At 41.0% G+C, this 15,176-nt stretch overlaps 1 long non-coding RNA gene across 1 annotated transcript; it reads left to right on the top strand.

Moving 5' to 3' along the window:
* Positions 1-1,863: 1,863 nt before the first annotated feature.
* LOC125774282 (uncharacterized) lies at positions 1,864-5,229 on the top strand. Its single transcript, XR_007420746.1, has 6 exons — positions 1,864-2,264; positions 2,401-2,468; positions 3,015-3,082; positions 3,423-3,490; positions 3,627-3,992; positions 5,119-5,229. It is a non-coding gene; the product is annotated as an uncharacterized LOC125774282 (long non-coding RNA).
* Positions 5,230-15,176: the final 9,947 nt, after the last annotated feature.

Below are 15,176 nucleotides of genomic sequence, written 5' to 3'. Positions count from 1 at the left end.
CATAGTTGATGTTTTTGGTCAAAGTTGGTGGAAACTTGAAGTTTGCGACCAAAGTTGATGTTTTTGGTCAAAGTTGGTGGAAACTTAAAGTTTGCGAACAAAGTTTAGTTTTTCGGTCAGAGTTGATGTTTTTGGTCAAAGTTGGTGGAAACTTGAAGCTTGCGACCAAAGTTGATGTTTTCGGTCAATGTTGATGTTTTTGGTCATAGTTGGTGTAAACTTTAAGTTTGCTACCGAAGATTATGTCTTCGGTCAAAGTTGATGTTTTTGTTAAAAGTTGGTAGAAACTTGAAGTTTTCGACCAAAGATGATGTTTTCGGTCAAAGTTGATGTTTTTGGTCAAAGTTGGTGGGAACTTGAAGTTTGCGACCAAAGATGATGTTTTCGGTCAAAAATGATGTTTTTGATCAAAGTTTGTAGAAACTCGAAGTTTGCGACCAAAGTTGATGTTTTTGGTCAAAGTTGATGTTTTTGGTCAAAGTTGGTAGAAACCCGAAGTTTGCGACCAAAGTTGATGTTTTCGGTCAAAGTTGTTGTTTTTGGTCAATGTTGGTGGAAACTTGAAGTTTGCGAATAAGTTGATGTTTTCGGTCAAAGTTGATGTTTTTGGTCAAAGTTGGTGGGAACTTGAAGTTTGCGACTAAAGATGATGTTTTCGGTCAAAGTGTATGTTTTTGGTCAAATTTGTTGGAAACTTGAAGTTTGCGACCAAAGTTGATGTTTTCGGTCAAAATTGATGGTTTTAGTCAAAGTTGGTAGAAACTCGAAGTTTGCGACCAAAGTTGATGTTTTCGGTCAAAGTTGATGTTTTTGGTCAAAGTTGGTAGAAACTCGAAGTTTGCGACCAAAGTCGATGTTTTCGGTCAAAGTTGATGTTTTTGGTCAAAGTTGGTAGAAACTCGAAGTTTGCGACCAAAGTCGATGTCTTCGGTCAAAGTTGATGTTTTTGGTCAACGTTAGTAGAAACTTGAAGTTTGCGACCAAAGTTGATGTTTTCGGTCAAAGTTGATGTTTTTGGTCAAAGTTGGTGGAAACTGGAAGTTTGCAACCAAAGATGATTATTTCGGTCAAAGTAGATGTTTTTGGTCAAAGTTGGTAGAAACTTGAAGTTTGCAACCAAAGATGATGATTTCGGTCAAAGTAGATGTTTTTGGTCAAAGTTGGTGGAAACTGGAAGTTTGCAACCAAAGATGATGATTTCGGTCAAAGTTGATGTTTTTGGTCAAAGTTGGTGGAAACTGGAAGTTTGCAACCAAAGATGATGATTTCGGTCAAAGTAGATGTTTTTGGTCAAAGTTGGTGGAAACTGGAAGTTTGCAACCAAAGATGATGATTTCGGTCAAAGTTGATGTTTTTGGTCAAAGTTGGTGGAAACTTGAAGTTTGCAACCAAAGATGATGATTTCGGTCAAAGTAGATGTTTTTGGTCAAAGTTGGTGGAAACTCGAGGTTTGCGACTAAAGTTGATGTTTTCGGTCAAAGTTGATGTTTTTGGTCAAAGTTGATGGAGACTTGAAGTTTGCAACCAAAGATGATGATTTCGGTCTAAGTAGATGTTTTTGGTCAAAGTTAGTGGAAACTGGAAGTTTACAACCAAAGATGATGATTTCGGTCTAAGTAGATGTTTTTGGTCAAAGTTGGTAAAAACTCGAGGTTTGCGACTTAAGTTGATGTTTTCGGTCAAAGTAGATGTTTTTGGTCAAAGTTGGTGGAAACTGGAAGTTTGCAACCAAAGATGATGATTTCGGTCAAAGTAGATGATTTTGGTCAAAGTTGGTAAAAACTCGAGGTTTGCGACTTAAGTTGATGTTTTCGGTCAAAGTTGATGTTTTTGGTCAAAGTTGGTGGAAACTGGAAGTTTGCAAAAAAAGTTGATGTTTTCGGTCAAAGTAGATGTTTTTGGTCAAAGTTGGTGGAAACTGGAAGTTTGCAACCAAAGATGATGATTTCGGTCAAAGTAGATGTTTTTGGTCAAAGTTGGTGGAAACTGGAAGTTTGCAACCAAAGATGATGATTTCGGTCAAAGTAGATGTTTTTGGTCAAAGTTGGTGGAAACTGGAAGTTTGCAACCAAAGATGATGTTTTTGGTCAAAGTAGATGTTTTTGGTCAAAGTTGGTGGAAACTGGAAGTTTGCAACCAAAGATGATGATTTCGGTCAAAGTAGATGTTTTTGGTCAAAGTTGGTGGAAACTCGAGGTTTGCAACCAAAGATGATGATTTCGGTCAAAGTAGATGTTTTTGGTCAAAGTTGGTGGAAACTGGAAGTTTGCAACCAAAGATGATGATTTCGGTCACAGTAGATGTTTTTGGTCAAAGTTGGTGGAAACTGGAAGTGTGCAACCAAAGATGATGTTTTCGGTCAAAGTTGATGTTTTTGGTCAAAGTTGGTGGAAACTCGAGGTTTGCAACCAAAGATGATGATTTCGGTCAAAGTAGATGTTTTTGGTCAAAGTTGGTGGAAACTCGAGGTTTGCGACTTAAGTTGATGTTTTCGGTCAAAGTTGATGTTTTTGGTCAAAGTTGGTGGAAACTGGAAGTTTGCAAAAAAAGTTGATGTTTTCGGTCAAAGTAGATGTTTTTGGTCAAAGTTGGTGGAAACTGGAAGTTTGCAACCAAAGATGATGATTTCGGTCAAAGTAGATGTTTTTGGTCAAAGTTGGTGGAAACTGGAAGTTTATAACCAAAGATGATGATTTCGGTCAAAGTTGTTGTTTTTTTTGTCAAAGTTGGTGGAAACTGGAAGTTTGCAACCAAAGATGATGATTTCGGTCAAAGTAGATGTTTTTGGTCAAAGTTGGTGAAAATTCGAAGTTTGCGACCAAAGATGATGATTTCGGTCAAAGTTGATGTTTTTGGTCAAAGTTGGTGGAAACTGGAAGTTTGCAACCAAAGATGATGATTTCGGTCAAAGTAGACGTTTTTGGTCAAAGTTGGTGGCAACTGGAAGTTTGCAACCAAAGAAAATGATTTCGGTCAAAGTAGATGTTTTTGGTCAAAGTTGGTGGAAACTCGAGGTTTGCGACTAAAGTTGATGTTTTCGGTCAAAGTTGATGTTTTTGGTCAAAGTTGGTGGAAACTGGAAGTTTGCAACCAAAGATGATGATTTCGGGTAAAGTAGTTGTTTTTGGTCAAAGTTGGTGGAAACTGGAAGTTTGCGACCAAAGTTGATGCATTCGGGCAAAGTAGATGTTTTTGGTCAAAGTTGGTGTAAACTGGAAGTTTGCAACCAAAGAAGATGATTTCGGTCAAAGTTGATGTTTTTTGTCAAAGTTGATGGAGACTTGAAGTTTGCGACCAAACTTGATGTTTTCGGTCAAAGTAGATGTTTTTGGTCAAAGTTGGTGGAAACTGGAAGTTTGCAACCAAAGATGATGATTTCGGTCAAAGTTGATGTTTTTGGTCAAAGTTGGTGGAAACTCGAGGTTTGCAACCAAAGATGATGATTTCGGTCAAAGTAGATGTTTTTGGTCAAAGTTGGTGGAAACTGGAAGTTTGCAACCAAAGATGATGATTTCGGTCACAGTAGATGTTTTTGGTCAAAGTTGGTGGAAACTGGAAGTGTGCAACCAAAGATGATGTTTTCGGTCAAAGTTGATGTTTTTGGTCAAAGTTGGTGGAAACTCGAGGTTTGCAACCAAAGATGATGATTTCGGTCAAAGTAGATGTTTTTGGTCAAAGTTGGTCGAAACTGGAAGTTTGCAACCAAAGATGATGTTTTCGGTCAAAGTAGATGTTTTTGGTCAAAGTTGGTGGAAACTCGAGGTTTGCGACCAAAGATGATGATTTCGGTCAAAGTAGATGTTTTTGGTCAAAGTTGGTGGAAACTGGAAGTTTGCAACCAAAGATGATGATTTCGGTCAAAGTAGATGTTTTTGGTCAAAGTTGGTGGAAACTTGATGTTTGCAACCAAAGATGATGATTTCGGTCAAAGTAGATGTTTTTGGTCAAAGTTGGAAGAAACTTGAAGTTTGCAACCAAAGATGATGATTTCGGTCAAAGTAGATGTTTTTGGTCAATGTTGGTGGAAACTGGAAGTTTGCAACCAAAGATGATGATTTCGGTCAAAGTTGATGTTTTTGGTCAAAGCTGGTGGAAACTGGAAGTTTGCAAAGAAAGATGATGATTTCGGTCAAAGTAGATGTTTTTGGTCAAAGTTGGTGGAAACTGGAAGTTTGCAACCAAAGATGATGATTACGGTCAAAGTAGATGTTTTTGGTCAAAGTTGGTGGAAACTGGAAGTATGCAACCAAAGATGATGATTTCGGTCAAAGTAGATGTTTTTGGTCAAAGTTGGTGGAAACTGGAAGTTTGCAACCAAAGATGATGATTTCGGTCAAAGTAGATATTTTTGGTCAAAGTTGGTGGAAACTGGAAGTTTGCAACCAAAGATGATGATTTCGTTCAAAGTTGATGTTTTTGGTCAAAGTTGGTGGAAACTGGAAGTTTGCAACCAAAGATGATGATTTTGGTCAAAGTTGATGTTTTTGGTCAAAGTTGGTGGAAACTGGAAGTTTGCAACCAAAGATGATGTTTTCGGTCAAAGTTGATGTTTTTGGTCAAAGTAGATGTTTTTGGTCAAAGTTGGTGGAAACTGGAAGTTTGCAACCAAAGTTGATGATTTCGGTCAAAGTTGATGTTTTTGGTCAAAGTTGGTGGAAACTGGAAGTTTGCAACCAAAGATGATGATTTCGGTCAAAGTTGATGTTTTTGGTCAAAGCTGGTGGAAACTGGAAGTTTGCAACCAAAGATGATGATTTCGGTCAAAGTAGATGTTTTTGGTCAAAGTTGGTGGAAACTGGAAGTTTGCAACCAAAGATGATGATTTCGGTCAAAGTTGATGTTTTTGGTCAAAGTAGATGTTTTTGGTCAAAGTTGGTGGAAACTTGAAGTTTGCAACCAAAGATGATGATTTCGGTCAAAGTAGATGTTTTTGGTCAATGTTGGTGGAAACTGGAAGTTTGCAACCAAAGAAGATGATTTCGGTCTAAGTTGATGTTTTTGGTCAAAGCTGGTGGAAACTGGAAGTTTGCAAAGAAAGATGATGATTTCGGTCAAAGTAGATGTTTTTGGTCAAAGTTGGTGGAAACTGGAAGTTTGCAACCAAAGATGATGATTTAGGTCAAAGTTGATGTTTTTGGTCAAAGTTGGTGGAAACTGGAAGTTTGCAACCAAAGATGATGATTTTGGTCAAAGTAGATTTTTTTGGTCAAAGTTGGTGGAAACTGGAAGTTTAAAATCAAAGATGATGTTTTCGGTCAAAGTTGATGTTTTTGGTCAAAGTTGGTGGAAACTGGAAGTTTGCAACCAAAGATGATGATTTCGGTCAAAGTTGATGTTTTTGGTCTAAGTTGGTGGAAACTGGAAGTTTGCAACCAAAGATGATGATTACGGTCAAAGTTGATGTTTTTGGTCAAAGTTGGTGGAAACTGGAAGTTTGCAATCTGTTTGCGCCTTAAATATAGGCTACATAAATTATAGCACACTAGGAATACGAATTGTAAGATATAACGACAACCACTAGGGCATATGTATTTGTAATAAGATAGGCAGTAGGTGCTAGGTAGTATTAATGAAATAAATTTAGTCTAAGTTTGCACTCCATATGAGAAACATCTCCTTATTAGCTAACGAACATTTGGTCCTTCGAACCGGATCCGTCCTGTGAAGACTTTATCGGTTATAGTCAATTGCGATCCGGAATAGGTGTTTTTTCGGTTATGATCGGAGCGCGGCTTGGCTCAACGCACAAATTGATCACTACTTGTGAAGCGTGGAAATCGTGAACTTGTGCAAGAACAGTTAGGCAGATTAAGCCTTTGAGTGAGTTGCCACTACGTCAATTGGTGTGGTCTACCAAATTGTTGGCTTGCTTATAGAGCAATAATTTGTGTGTGACGTTGGCGTTGTTATAGAAGTTGTAGTTGGCGTCCTTTGTGGCCAGTACGAATTGCAGCATCATTTTCGAGTTGCAGGCAACGCACTTATTAGCGTACGAACACTAAGTGTGGGACGCGTGAGAGAGCGAGAGTTTGTACACGCACTATTGAGCGTACGTGCGCTGAGTGTGGTTGTATGCGAGCATAGTAGGTGAGTGCGTAGTGAGAAATAAGCGCACTAAGTTCGAACAGAGTGTTGAGTGCACGCTGAGTGCTGGTGAACGCCATAAGGATCAGCTGTGTGTGAGCAACGACAACACGGTACGGCGTGGGAGAAATCGACGCATACCCAAATTGGCAAGGAGTGATTGACCTCCAATAAGTGCATTAACCTGTCCCCGGAGTGTTAGTACCATTAATCGTTCCTGAATCAGAGTTGCGCGGAAAGTAACGTCGTCCTTGTTCGGAAAAGATAAACTGCAATAAGCAACATGCCGTTAACAGATTGTGCGATTAGGCAATTGCGGCGAACATACAACAATCGCTTGCGGGCGATCGATGCATTTGTTGAGTTCATCAGTGCTTATGATGAAGCAAAGCACCGCGCGCAAATAGCGAGCCGACTACAGGCGTTAGAAGACACGAAGCGAGATTTTGAGTGTACAAGGGACAAGGTGTTAACTAGCCTGGATGAGTGTGACGAACAAGCGATTGATGCTGACGGGAAACGCTTTTACGAACACTACCATAATGTTAAAGGTTTTCTTAGCGAGAAACGAGGAGCGGAAGAAAGTGCTCGACCGTTTTCTAATAGCACAATGTCGGTCACAATGAACACTAGTGCAAAGGTAAAACTTCCCAGGATAGAGCTACCATCATTTAATGGTGACATAACCCAATGGGTTACGTTCAAGGATAGGTTCACCTCGATGGTTCACGAGGTGGTAGAGCTATCCGAAGTGATGAAGTTGCAGTATTTGCTAGCGGCATTGAAGGGCGATGCACTAGCACCATTTGACCATGTTCAGCTCATCGCGGGAAATTATGAGTCAACATGGAAAGCGTTGCTGGACCGCTACGACGATAGCAAAATTCTGCGGCGGGAGTATTTCAAGGCGCTACACCGGTTGGAGCCCATGAACGCGGCTACAGCAGAGGAGCTCACCAGAGTAGTAAATGAATGCAAGCGCTTAGTGAGAGGCATGGAAAGGCTGAACGAACCCATCAAACATTGGGACACCCCTCTCACTAGTTTGGTAAGATGGAAGCTGCATTCGAAAATATTAATCGCGTGGGAACAATTTTCAGCCGACGAGAAAACCGACACGTACGAGAAGATGATGGAGCTATGTGAGCGACAGATAAAGATGCTAACCAGCACAGCCCTTGACCATGGCAGTTCAATCATCACGAAGTCCGGCTCCCAAGGCATCAGCAATCATCGGTTCGGAAGTAAATCAACGACGCATCGGGCTTGGTCACAAGGGCCATCAGACCGATCATTGAAGAATGTTCCAGGAACGGGAATGGCATGTGCTGCTCAGATAACGCATCATGAGCAAGTATGTAGATATTGCAAAAACAATCATGAATTGTCATCTTGCATAGCGTTCCAGAATATACCGGTTGCTGAGCGGATGCGGATCGTGCAGGAAAGTGGCACTTGCTGCAGGTGCTTGAAGGGAGGACATCGAGCGCGTTGGTGTAAAACGAGAGGTAGCTGCTCCAAATGTGAAGGTCGCCATCATGTGTTCATCTGCAACAAGGAATCCAGACAATCGCAAGCAGTCACACCGATTGGGCAGCCATCCTCTACTGCTTCCTCGTCAGACTCAGGCACGATAACGGCTACATCTTATGGAGAAAGCAAAAGAGAACACATGGTTTGGCTTTCAACAGCAATCGTTCTAATCCGTGGGCAAGATGGGCGAGAGTTCCCTGCCAGGGCGTTACTGGACCAAGGTTCACAAGCGAATTTCATTTCGGAACGGTTAGTGCAGGCGCTGCAATTGAGGAAAAGACGCTTAGAAAAACCATTGCGTGGGATAGGTTCAGTAAGTCTAATGGCAGACAGTGTGGTTACGGCAGAAATACGATCGCGTGTGTCAACCTATACTGTGTATTTGGATTACATGGTCTTGCCTAAGGTAATCATCGATTTTCCACCTCGACGAGTGGATGTAAGGGATTGGAAAATACCAGACGAGTTATTGCTTGCAGACCCATCATTCTCAGAGCCAGACAGCATTGATCTATTGATTGGTGCCGAAATATTCGTGGAACTACTCAATCAAGGCCAGTTGAAGTTAGCGCCTCATCTGCCGATGCTATTGAATACAAAACTAGGTTGGGTAGTAAGTGGCCGAAGGGAAATCGCACATAAGGATACCAACATTGATGTAGTATCTTGCGGACTGTTTGAAGAAGGTTTGAAGCAAGCTATGGAACAATTGGTTATGCTGGAAGGCGTTCCTGAAGAGAGAGTTCAAACAGCCGAGGAGCAAGCAATGGAAGATTGGTATTTGAGAATTACATCTCGATCGAGCAACGGGAGATATATAGTTGAATTGCCAAAGTCAGCTCAACATAACGCAAAGCTCGGAGTGTCGGGACCAATAGCACTAAGGAGGTTATTGGCAGTTGAGAAACGTATGAAGGGCAACCCGACTCTACGAAAAGAATACCATCAGTTCATGCGTGAATATGAGAGCATGGGCCACATGGCAAGGGTTGGTTCGTACAACGAGGAAGTCGGGGAAGATGAGCAGTTTTACTACATGCCGCATCATGCAGTGTGGAAACCCGGCAGTACAACAACGAAATGTAGAGTAGTATTCGATGCGTCATGCAAGACCAGCAGTGGTTATTCGTTAAACGATATTCTCTTGGTTGGCCCCCAGTTGCAGGATGATATTTTGTCGATCCTATTGAGGTTCCGAATGAGAAATATAGCCATGATTGCAGACGTCGAAAAGATGTATCGACAAATTGTTGTTGCAGAAGAAGATAGGAAATTTCAACGGATACTGTGGCGAGAAAATGAAGATGAATCAGTCGGAGTGTATGAGCTACATACAGTGACCTACGGCACAGCATGTGCACCCTATTTGGCGGTTCGAACTTTGATTAAGATTTTTGAAGACTATGCAGAGGAGTTTTCCAGAGCACAAGAATGGTTGAACGATTTCTACGTGGATGACCTGCTTGGTGGAGCCGAAAATGTCGACGAGGCTAAAGTGATTGCAGAGCAGGTGTCAGTGATGCTAAGCAAGGCTGGTTTGAGGATTAGGAAGTGGGCATCGAACGTGCCAGAAGCGATGTGTGATATACCCGATGAAGATTGCGCACAGTCTCAAGAGTTTAATGTCGACATGGAAGGCGTTTCTACGTTAAAATTGATTTGGATTCCAAAAACGGATCAGTTTAGGATACAAATACCGTCGATGGATGCTGAGAAACCAATCTCAAAGCGATCCGTGATGAGCGATGTATCAAGGATTTATGATCCATTAGGTTTTTTAGATCCTATTAAAATGACTGCAAAGCTCACATTGCAGAATATTTGGGCCATGAAGGACACAGACGGAAACAATTGGCCTTGGGATGTACTTCTGCTAAAATCGATGCAAGTAGAATGGAAGCAATTCATTGAGCAGCTTAATAGATTGGATCAAATTCGCATTCCGAGACAACCGCGCACTGATGGAGAATGGCAATATCATATATTTTGTGACGCATCCGAGAAAGGTTATGGCGCCTCAGTCTACGTGAGGAATGCGGAATCGACGAGAGGAACAGAAGTATCGCTCCTAATGTCGAAGTCGAAGGTTGCTTCGTTATCGAAAAGGCTAACTGTTGCAAGATTGGAGTTGTGTGGGGCATTGTTGGCAAGTAGGTTGTATCAAATGCTTCAAAGAGCGAACCTAAAGAAGGCAACCTGCTACCTGTGGGCTCTGACAGCTTGGCACTGGATAAATGCACCGCACAATAATTGGAAGACCTTCGTGGCAAACCGAGTGGCAAAAATTCAAGAGTTGACCGATGGCTGCTATTGGCGACATGTACCAGGTGTATCAAATCCAGCAGATATCGTGTCACGAGGATGTAGTCCTGTTGAATTTGCCCTGAATACGTCATGGTGATCGGGGCCAGAGTGGTTAGCAGCGTCGGAAGAGGATTGGCCAGAGCTTCCAGTCAGTAAGAACATAATGACGGGCGAAGAACGAGCGACGGCGTTACTAGTTGCTTCGCCGAGTACTGACGAAAGTTTTAGTGATCGATTGTTTGCGCGATATTCAACCTACACGAAGCTTCGTCGAGTTGTCGGGTATTGCTTGCGATACCTGCAAAGACTACGAATGCGTGCAACTACAGAAGAGACAAGACAGGAGCCAATTATACATTTGACCACCGATGAACTGAGAAAGGCGGAAGTGGCATTATGTCGACTGGCGCAACGAGATCAGTTCAGTGAGGATTTAAAGGATTTGCGTCTTACGGGTTGTGTTCCACGCAGATCGGTGTTATGGGGGTGTACGCCATATGTAGACCCAGAAGGAACAATTCGGGTGAATGGAAGGCTAAGGAACGCTGAGATGGACAAGGCACTCAAGTATCCTATTGTTATCCCGAAGGAACATCAGTTGGCACGATTATTGGTTACACATTATCACGTCAACTTGTTGCATGCAGGTCCACAATTAGTTTTAACGGCGTTGCGACAGCGGTTTTGGTTGTTGGGTGCAAGATCAACGGTCCGGAAGATTCATCGTCAATGTGTACAATGCTTCAAATGCAAACCAACGATGACTGTACAGCCCATGGGAGATCTTCCGGCGGCACGAGTGAAGGAAGCGAGACCGTTTTCCGTGTCTGGCGTGGACTACTGTGGACCAGTATACATTAAGGGCAGCACGCGAAAGTCAAGTCCAACCAAGGCGTATATTGCTGTTTTCGTCTGCTTCGTGACACGGGCCGTTCACACGTGGAGCAACGAACAGGGTTTGAAGTGGAAGTTCATCCCGCCCGGGTCTCCACATTTCGGTGGTTTGTGGGAAGCAGCGGTCCGGTCCATGAAGCGGCATCTACGACGAGTAATTGGAGACAATTCGGTGTCCTATGAAGACATGACCACGCTTCTGATGCAAGTGGAAGCTTGTTTGAATTCCCGACCGATCACACCGATGTCAGATGACCCATCAGATTTGGAAGTGTTGACACCTGGTCACTTCCTGACAGGGTCAAATATGCAGCAAATTCCAGATGTGGACCTCCGAAGCATACCTGAGAATCGATTGAATCACTGGAGGGTAACACAACAGCGATTCCAACACATCTGGAAACGATGGCGAGTAGAGTATCTACAGCAACTTCGGGCAAGAAGCAAGTGGAGGGGTAAGGCAACAAACATTGCACCGGGGATGATGGTTATCATACGCGATGATAATGTTCCACCCAATAAATGGCCGTTAGGACGAATCACGAAGATTCATCCAGGGAAAGATGGTATTGTAAGAGTTGCCACGTTACGCACGGCTAACTCATTGAACGTAAAGAGGCCAATTGCAAAATTATGTATTCTAGCGTTTGAAAAGAATTTTGAAATTAATATTAAGGAATTAACGGACTGAATTGAAATTGAAAATTGAAATGGAATTTCGTCCTGAATTAATAGTTAGGATAGTTTATCGCAATGATTGAATTTGGTTAGAATTATTATTTTAAGGTGGTCGGGATGTTTGCGCCTTAAATATAAGCTACATAAATTATAGCACACTAGGAATACGAATTGTAAGATATAACGACAACCACTAGGGCATATGTATTTGTAATAAGATAGGCAGTAGGTGCTAGGTAGTATTAATGAAATAAATTTAGTCTAAGTTTGCACTCCATATGAGAAACATCTCCTTATTAGCTAACGAACATTTGATGTAGCCTATATTTAAGGCGCAAACACAATCAACGATGATGTTTTCGGTCAAAGTTGATGTTTTTGGTCAAAGTTGGTGGAAACTTTAGGTTTGCAACCAAAGATGATGATTTCGGTCAAAGTAGATGTTTTTGGTCAAAGTTGGTGGAAACTGGAAGTTTGCAACCAAAGATGATGATTTTGGTCAAAGTAGATGTTTTTGGTCAAAGTTGGTGGAAACTGGAAGTTTGCAACCAAAGATAATGTTTTCGGTCAAAGTTGATGTTTTTGGTCAAAGTTGGTGGAAACTGGAAGTTTGCAACCAAAGATGATGATTTCGGTCAAAGTTGATGTTTTTGGTCAAAGTTGGTGAAAATTGAAAGTTTGCAACCAAAGATGATGATTTTGGTCAAAGTAGATGTTTTTGGTCAAAGTTGGTGGAAACTGGAAGTTTGCAACCAAAGATGATGATTTCGGTCAAAGTTGATGTTTTTGGTCAAAGTTGGTGGAAACTGGAAGTTTGCAACCAAAGATGGTGTTTTCGGTCAAAGTTGATGTTTTTGGTCAAAGTTGGTGAAAAATGGAAGTTTACAACCAAAGATGATGATTTCGGTCAAAGTAGATGTTTTTGGTCAAAGTTGATGGAAACTGGAAGTTTGCAACCAAAGATGATGATTTCGGTCAAAGTTGATGTTTTTGGTCAAAGTTGGTGGAAACTGGAAGTTTGCAACCAAAGATGATGATTTTGGTCAAAGTAGATGTTTTTGGTCAAAGTTAGTGGAAACTGGAAGTTTGCAACCAAAGATGATCTTTTCGGTCAAAGTTGATGTTTTTGGTCAAAGTTGGTGGAAACTTTAGGTTTGCAACCAAAGATGATGATTTCGGTGAAAGTAGATGTTTTTGTTCAAAGTTGGTGGAAACTGGAAGTTTGCAAACAAAGATGATGATTTTGGTCAAAGTAGATGTTTTTGGTCAAAGTTGGTGGAAACTGGAAGTTTGCTACCAAAGATGATGTTTTCGGTCAAAGTTGATGTTTTTGGTCAAAGTTGGTGGAAACTGGAAGTTTGCAACCAAAGATGATGATTTCGGTCAAAGTAGTTGTTTTTGGTCAAAGTTGGTGGAAACTGGATGTTTGCAACCAAAGATGATGATTTCGGTCAAAGTTGATGTTTTTGGTCAAAGTTGGTGGAACTCGAGGTTTGCGACCAAAGTTGATGTTTTCGGTCAAAGTTGATGTTTTCGATCAAAGTTGGTGGAAACTGGAAGTTTGCAACCAAAGATGATGATTTCGGTCAAAGTTGATGTTTTTTGGTCAAAGTTGGTGGAAACTTGAAGTTTGCGAAAAAAAGATGATGTTTTCGGTCAAAGTTGATGTTTTTGGTCAAAGTTGGTGGAAACTGGAAGTTGCGACCAAAGATTATGTTTTGGTCAAAGTTGATGTTTTTGGTCAAAGTTGGTGGAAACTGGAAGTTTGCAACCAAAGATGATGATTTCGGTCAAAGTAGATGTTTTTGGTCAAAGTTGGTGGAAACTCGAGGTTTGCAACCAAAGATGATGATTTCGGTCAAAGTTGATGTTTTTGGTCAAAGTTGGTTGGAAACTGGAAGTTTGCCAACAAAGATGATGATTTCGGTCAAAGTAGATGTTTTTGGTCAAAGTTGGAGGAAACTGGAAGTTTGCAACCAAAGATGATGTTTTTGGTCAAAGTTGGTGGAAACTTGAAGTTTGCGACCAAAGATGATGTTTTTGGTCAAAGTTGATGATTTTGGTCAAAGTTGGTGGAAACTCGAGGTTTGCGACCAAAGTTGATGTTTTCGGTCAAAGTAGATGTTTTTGGTCAAAGTTGGTGGAAACTTGAAGTTCGCAACAAAGATGATGATTTCGGTCAAAGTAGATGTTTTTGGTCAAAGTTGGTGGAAACTGGAAATTTGCAACCAAAGATGATGATTTTCGGTCAAAGTAGATGTTTTTGTCAAAGTTGGTGGAAACTCGAGGTTTGGCAACCAAAGATGATGATTTCGGTCAAAGTAGATGTTTTTGGTCAACAGTTGTGGAAACTGGAAGTTTGCAACCCAAAGATGATGTTTTCGGTCAAAGTAGATGTTTGTGGTCAAAGTTGGAGGAAACTGGAAGTTTGCAACCAAAGATGATGATTTCGGTCAAAGTAGATGTTTTTGGTCAAAGTTGGTGGAAACTGGAAGTTTGCAACCAAAGATGATGATTTCGGTCAAAGTTGATGTTTTTGGTCAAAGTTGGTGGAAACTTGAAGTTTGCGAAAAAAAAGATGATGTTTTCGATCAAAGTAGATGTTTTTGGTCAAAGTTGGAGGAAACTGGAAGTTTGCGACCAAAGATGATGATTTCGGTCAAAGTAGATGTTTTTGGTCAAAGTTGGTGGAAAATGGAAGTTTGCAACCAAAGATGATGATTTCGGTCAAAGTAGATGTTTTTGGTCAAAGTTGGAGGAAACTGGAAGTTTGCGACCAAAGATGATGATTTCGGTCAAAGTAGATGTTTTTGGTCAAAGTTGGTGGAAACTGGAAGTTTGCGACCAAAGATGATGGTTTCGGTCAAAGTTGATGTTTTTGGTCAAAGTTGGTGGAAACTTGAAGTTTGCGAAAAAAAGATGATGTTTTCGGTCAAAATAAATGTTTTTGGTCAAAGTTGGTGGAAACTTGAAGTTTGCAACCAAAGATGATGATTTCGGTCAAAGTAGATGTTTTTGTCAAAGTTGGTGGAAACTGGAAGTTTGCAACCAAAGATGATGATTTCGGTCAAAGTAGATGTTTTTGGTCAAAGTTGGTGGAAACTGGAAGTTTGCAACCAAAGATGATGATTTCGGTCAAAGTTGATGTTTTTGGTCAAAGTTGGTGAAACTCGAGGTTTGCGACCAAAGATGATGATTTCGGTCAAAGTAGATGTTTTTGGTCAAAGTTGGTGGAAACTGGAAGTTTGCAAAAAAAATATGATGATTTCGGTCAAAGTTGATGTTTTTGGTCAACGTTGGCTGAAACTTGAAGTTTGCGAAAAAAGTTGATGATTTCGGTCAAAGTAGATGTTTTTGGTCAAAGTTGGTGGAAACTGGAAGTTTGCAACCAAAGATGATGATTTCGGTCAAAGTAGATGTTTTTGGTCAAAGTTGGTGGAAACTCGAGGTTTGCGACCAAAGATAATGATTTCGGTCAAAGTAGATGTTTTTGGTCAAAGTTGGTGGAAACTGGAAGTTTGCAACCAAAGATGATGATTTCGGTCAAAGTTGATGTTTTTGGTCAACGTTGGTGGAAACTTGAAGTTTGCGACCAAAGTTGATGATTTCGGTCAAAGTAGATGTTTTTGGTCAAAGTTGGTGGAAACTGGAAGTTTGCAACCAAAGATGATGTTTTCGGTCAA

The sequence above is a fragment of the Anopheles funestus genome, unplaced genomic scaffold, assembly GCF_943734845.2.
Source record: "Anopheles funestus unplaced genomic scaffold, idAnoFuneDA-416_04 scaffold_323_ctg1, whole genome shotgun sequence".
NCBI lineage: Eukaryota > Metazoa > Arthropoda > Insecta > Diptera > Culicidae > Anopheles > Anopheles funestus.
This window is presented reverse-complemented; position numbering and strand designations above follow the sequence as displayed.